General features: G+C 55.7%; 1 long non-coding RNA gene across 1 annotated transcript; it reads left to right on the top strand.

Moving 5' to 3' along the window:
* The first annotated feature begins 627 nt into the window (after positions 1 to 627).
* LOC116155704 (uncharacterized) lies at positions 628 to 5,330 on the top strand. Its single transcript, XR_004139514.2, has 3 exons — positions 628 to 763; positions 1,029 to 1,106; positions 4,070 to 5,330. It is a non-coding gene; the product is annotated as an uncharacterized LOC116155704 (long non-coding RNA).
* Positions 5,331 to 6,529: the final 1,199 nt, after the last annotated feature.

Raw genomic sequence — 6,529 nt, forward strand, 5'->3', positions numbered from 1 at the left:
GTTCTTCTAGAAAGCCCCCAGTGAGCGTTTTCCTTCACTCGAGTCAGCCCAGTGCGCAGGGATGTGGCCTGGCCAGGCCCTGCCCTGGGTGTCAGCGGCCAAGTCCACGGCCCTCCCTCACATCGGGGCGGCTCCCCTGGTTTTGAGTTGCCGGGTAAGGGATAGGGGATAACAAAAAAGTCAAGGTTCAGCTCCCAAACCCAAGCCACCCTCTCCTTTCCTAATTCTTAAGAAGCTGGCACTTGTCTTTGGATCAGCTCTGCTCCCAACCAGGCCTCATTTGCTGTCTCCCGTCTGGAGGCAAGAGTGTGTCTCTTGCTGGCTTCCAGCTCCGGTCTGCCAGGCCTGTGCGTTCTGTTAGGACAGGAACCCCCTGCCTCACTCCAGCTCTCCACCGCCACGTCCTCATTGTGGGTGACAGCCAGGGCACGTGGGGGCATGGCGACTCTGGGGGCCGGGGGGTGGTGAGGGGCGGGACTCAGCTCACAGGGGTGGGTGAGGGTAACTGCTCTCTGAGGGGACTCGAGCCACTCTGCCTCGGGAACATACCCCGAAAGGCAATGACCCCACCCCCCACCCCCGGCGAAGCCTTGTGCTTCCTGGGAGAGGCAGCTTGGGCCTGGGCAACAGGGCGGTGCCAGAGTCGGGGCTGCTGGGATCCTGCCGACGACTCCTCCCTGCATGGCTGACCTTGGTCTCTTTCCTTCCTGACACCTCCGTTTCTCCCCAGGACAAGGGAGGCGGTCACGCATACTCCTGAAAGGTGAAGACCCCTCCCAGAGGGCCCATGTGGCCCACCCAGAGGTACTGCTCGGATGGCCTGGTGGGCAGCGAGGCCAGTGCAGGCCTGTGAGAGCAGCCCCTGCCGCGGCCCTGCCTTCGTCCAGCACAGGGGGCCAGGCAATGGCCAAGCCAGTCCCCTGTGGCCAGAAGGAAGGGGCCCTTCCCAGCATCCTGCTACACCCTGGGGGTGGGGGTGGGGGTGGGGGTTGGGGGGTGCTGTCCACCAAGCCGCTGCTTTGCTACAGCCTGCCAGCTCTCTGCCTGGAGACTTGCCTGTGGTCACAATGTGTCACCTCCCAGGAGATGTTCCACTTTTCAAGCAGGTGAGAAATGAACCCAGTTAAAAATAGTAGACTGGACTGTTCACAGAGTCCCCTTGTAAAGTAAAACTACTGTGCTCCTCCAAGTGGCAAAAAGTTCCACCCAGGACTCAGGCTCCTGCGTGGCGCCCCGGAGCCCAGAGCAGCCAGGGCTCGGGGTCACCGCTTGACTGAGCTCCAGCCACCAGCACAGCCCTTGCGCCATGGCCGCGGGCCAGCTCCCTGGGTTCACCTCGGTGACCGGGGGCCGCTGCGGCCGTCCACACCCTCTCCCTGCCGTCCTGCTCCCTCCAGGGCTTTCTGGAGCTTTCTCAGAACTGTGGACGCATTCCCAGTGGGAATCGTGACATTTTCCGTTTCTCATCACGCACCCCACAATGCCTCGGGAAGAGAGAGGGGAAGGCAAGGGAAACAAGGCCCGGGCGCCAGCCCCTCTCGGTCCACCGCCGGGCCGGGGCCCCTGCTTATCCCGGAGTCACCTCCCCGGAGCTCGGTGCTGGCTCCTTCCGCCTTTCCTATCTGCTCCTGGGGCACATCTGGATCCAGGCGTGCCTCCCGACTTTGTTGTGTTTCTTTTAAAACTTTACTTTCGACTGCCATGGTAACCGCTGCATGTTTGGCAAAGGGAAAGAGGGGGAAAAAAAAGAGCTGGGAGAGAAGAAAAGGAGCCCTGAGCGCGGGGCTGGCGGCCGTCCAGGGTAATATGCCGCAGAGCCGAAATGAGGCCGCTGGCCGGCGGCCAAGTTACAAAGAACAAAGCTGTCAGTTCCTCCTGTTGGCGGCAAAGCCTGTTTGGCACCCTTATATGGTTTCCCAGAACTCCCTGCCTTGGCCGCCGTCCACTCCCTTCAGGGCAGCAAACAGGATTAGCTGAGCGCTGAGCTGTTTTCCTCTCCTCCAACTGTTCCAATGACATCATCCCTGCTGCATTCATTTGCCAGCAGGGTGGTTTTTCTCTCTCTCTCCCCACCTCCCTCCCTCCCTCTCTCCCTCCAACTCTCACACACTCACCTCCACTCCCACTTCCTTCCTGTGGCCACCCCCCCCCCCACTTGCTCAGAAACGCAATGTTTTAGGTCATCTTTCTTGTGCAGCTTCTCCGCCAAATTAAAAACGCCCTGTGCTTGTACATTTAGCTGAATCAAGCCAGACGTTGTATTTTATTTTTATAACTGAATTCCTGTGAGATAAAAATCTCATTTTCCTTCACAGGCTGTAATCAGCTCTCGCAGGGCTGTGGTTTCCAACTGCCCCGTCTCGTGCTTCCTTACGAAGCTGCTCCGCTGAGAAATGAACTTGGCTCCTGTTCTGGTTTAAAGGGCCCGCAGCCGGTCATACGTTGCTGGTTCACGCGCACACACACACACACACACACACAGTGTGCACACAAAGACCATAACACTCAGACATACCCACCGAGACAGATGGACACACAATTGGTACCCAGGGTCACTCCTTGCCTTTTGAGAAGGAGACTAGGTGAATAAGTGAAAGCCAAAAGCTGCTTCCGAAAAGGCTGGTTTCAACCAGCGGGCAGGCAAGCATTATGTAACTCCTAGCTGGGTTCACCAAAGCGATGGAGAATCATCGAGGTTCGCTGGCTGCACAAACGCGACCCCGCCCCCACCGCACCCCTCCCCACCTCACTCTGATTCATGAACTAGTTTTCAGATTCATGAATCACTCGGGAGCCAGCGAGAGAAAAATGAGTCGTATTGATCTTGTTTCAGCTGAAATGGGCTCATTATGGCCATGCTGGGTGCGGACGGCTTTCCAGGACCAGACGCCGGCTTGTCAGCACCCGAGGGCTGCGGGGGAGCGGCCCTCACCTCCCCACTTGCGGGAGGGGTGGGGATCCCTGGGCACAGACTTCTGCAGAGGGTTCCCCTTCTTCTTACGATTAAATGTGCATAATAAGGTCTGCTCAGACCAGGGACCGTGGCTGGATTTCACAGTCTTCTTTGGGCAGGTCTCTGGCCTTGCTTTGGTGTCCTCCATCTTTTTGTTTGTTTGTTTGTTTGTTTGTTTCACTTTTAATGAAATCTTTTAAGAGACATCTCAGTGCAAATTCTTTTCTGGATTTCTGATGACTTCTCATGGACTCCCTAAAATAGAAATTAATCTTCAACTAGGTGAATTCAAGTTCCAATCTGATTAGAATGTCTTGGGTTTCCTTTCTTTGTTGGTTTTAAGGCAAACATGTAGCTTTTACCCTTTTTAGCCCCTTTGCATGTTCTTCAGCAAAGAAGGTCTGGGGAATGTGGAATCCTCTAGATTTGGGGCAATCAGATTTATGTAAAGAAAGACTGTCCTCCCACCGGCCTCACTGGATGACTGCCATCACATGGGGTTTCTAAGTGATGGTTCTCTCACTGTTGAGGAGGTGGGCACTGAGCTGTGGTCCAGTGGCATCACAGATGGGGGCCTTTGGTCCCCGGGCAGGTTGATTGAGGTCTGGCCGCTCCTCTCCAACTGCTTTTCCTCCATCCCCTTGAGTTCCAACTCAACCTCCATCCATTTTGACATACACCCCCCGCCCCCCGCAAGCCCAGCCCAGGCAACATGTCAGACTCGTCCTCATGGCTGGGGATTCTTTCTGTTCCTCTCTAGAACGCTGCAGTTTGGGCTGTCATGTGTAAGTAGATCATGCTCGGTGACTGGCTTTGATTTGGCTGCTTTGAAATGGGATTTTGTGGGGTTTCTGCTCCCAGGTCTCCTTCACCACCCCTTCCCTCCCGGCCCTGGGAGATTTAAAACAACCGACTGGACATATGCTTTTCAGAAAGCTCACGAAAGCTGGCAACCAGCACCAGAAAAGGATCCGATCCTAATCTGCATAATTTTGGATCCAAGGGTTTGGAAGTGAGACGGTCATCCGTTGACTTCAGACGCACAGTCGTGCCGTGAGAGGCATTGAACTTGGCAGGGATTCCACAATGTGACCTTGCTCCCTTTTATTTCTGCAGTGCCCAGAGGAACTGGAAGCAGCCCAAAGAAGGGGAAAGGAGATGTGTTTGTGTGAATTTCAATCAGCAGTTGGTTCAGAGGCAAAAAGAAGCTGCCTTGCGTTCCGAGAGGTCCGTGCGAAGGTGCCTTTCAGCTCTGAGCTGCCGGAGCATTCTGCAGCCAGCTGGAGTCCTGAGCCTGCCCGTGGCGCCACGGGTTAAAACCACTCCCGTGAATGTGCTGGCTGGCCTCAGAGCAAACGGGGATAGTGGGCTGGCTCATGTTCTGCACTAACGCGTTGGCTTTTTTTCCACTGCAGCCTCCCATTCTCTGATAAACCTGAGTTGCTAGGAAAGCTTTATGTAACACCCGTCGCCGGCCTCAGCTTCTCTGAGCAGCAAGTGCTCTGTTTCCAGAGTTCCCCATAAACCTGGCAGAACATCAAAACCTCTGTTTCATAACAGACCAGAAATAGGATTTTCTAATAACATTCTGAGGACTGGACTTATCATGCAGGGGTCTGGACTTTTATGAATTGTTAATGGTTAACTAAACAGAGACCCCCACGACGCTCAACCTGCTATCTCTGGGGTTGAGGAGGGGAGGGGAGTCGGAAGAATGTGGTGTCTCCTGCCACGATCTATTGGTTCCTGACCCGTGGCCCCTTTCAGAGAATTTGCTAAATAATCTCAAACATATTGAGGCTCTCACTCATGTTTTAAAAAAAGAACAGGAGGAAAAAAAGCTACCTTCTTCCTGCTCCTTTCTTCATTCATGGAGAATGTGGTTTCCTCTTGTTTTGTTGCCAGGTACACTGACAGTGACAGACGTCACCCCCAGCTTTCCTATGGGACGGGCAGCGCTCGTCACTGGACACACCTAGTGTGGGCAATCCAAGTTGCCCTGTGCAACACACAGCTGCACAGCTAACCCTCAGACCCGCGAACTGTGGGCTGTGGAGGGACTGCCGCAGGAAAGAAGGCAGCGTGAGGCGACCTCGCCCTCCTCCCTCACACCCAGGGCTCACCTCCCCGGCCGGGCACCCCGCCTGGTCTGGCCCTGGTTCAGATTGTGGCAGGGATAGGAGTTCCCTCCAAAAGGCCATTTGCAGTCTATTTAGCTTCTCTCGGGAGACTTCTTCCGGGGTTCCAGCTACATATCCCTTTGTTCAATGTCGTCAGGTCTGCCTTCCTTCGGGTTCTGCCTGGACCGTCTTTCTTCTGCCCTCCGTGTGCCGTCAACACACGAGCATCACTTCAAAACAAAGGAGCCCCAGGAAAGCGCGACTGCTGAGGGCAGGCCTGGGGTCGGGCAGACTCACCTCTAGGGAGGATTCGGTGTCACTGGAGGCGCAGCTGCCTCCAGCAATAAGGGGGAGCCGTGAGAAGATGCGGCCTCGCGGCTCCCCCCCCCCCCCCGCATCCCTGCCGTCTCCCTGCCGTCTCCCCCGTCAGCTCTCTGGACTCCTCTGAACACCCCAGGGGAGGCTGAGCTGTGCTGCGCGCCCCCCCCCCCCGAAGCCCTCGCTCCGCGCTTCTGTGTGCCTTCCCTGTTTTGAGCTTCATTGCCGCCTTTCCCTCCCCGACCTCCTCAGACAGCTCCCGCATTCCTCTCCCTTCTCATTTTCGGAACTTTGGTCCCCAGAGGTACCAGCTCAGGGCTCCGCAGGACGTCCTCACTGGCTATTTCCTCCGCTGTCACAGACGTAATTTCTCCGGCGTCTCTGGTGTTTGTGACTCATTCCCTACTTGGTTTCATCAGAGTGTAATTTACCTGCTATTTACCCTTTCTTCTGGATCCTGAGCAAAAATGATAACGAATAGCCTCCTGTCCCGTCACGGCTGTCCCTGTGCCAAGCAGGGCCCTCGGGAAGCCCACCCACCCACATGGCTCCATGGAGACCAGTCAAGAGGGGCTTCGCTCCCAGGGTGACATTTAATATCTCTGAGATCCATTTAGTGTCTGGACACCTGGTTGCTATGGAGATGGTTGCCATAAAAACACACCGATCGGTGGAGAGATATAAAACGGAGCCCGTGGTACCCGATCAGATGCGGTAGCTCAGAGGAAGGGCTGCTTACCGCCTCCCTTTGTTGACACAGGGCCTCTGCCTTTCAAACTCATCCTGGGAGACCTTCTCAGAACCAGGCCAACACAAATCCACTTCAGTTAATATTTTGTAAGGGACAGTCAAGGGCTTCACTAAACGCCAGATGCCCTATCCTCCTGTCCCGAGCTGAGTCAGCCCAGGAGAAGACGATGTTCCTCTCTGGCACAGTATGTTCTCTGCTGTCATCGATCCATCAGCCCAGCCGAGCAGGCAGAGTGAAAACTGTGACCCTGATGGCGCTTCAGGCCAGGTGGCTGGGAGTGAGTAACAGGTGTGAGCAGGGAGGCCTTGGACGGGCTGCCCTGTTCGCAGGGGCCCCCAGAGAGCAACCCGGGAGGTACTGTAGACCTGTGTCTCGTCTGCCAGCTCA

This window comes from Camelus dromedarius, chromosome 8 (genome assembly GCF_036321535.1).
Source record: "Camelus dromedarius isolate mCamDro1 chromosome 8, mCamDro1.pat, whole genome shotgun sequence".
NCBI classification, from domain to species: domain Eukaryota; kingdom Metazoa; phylum Chordata; class Mammalia; order Artiodactyla; family Camelidae; genus Camelus; species Camelus dromedarius.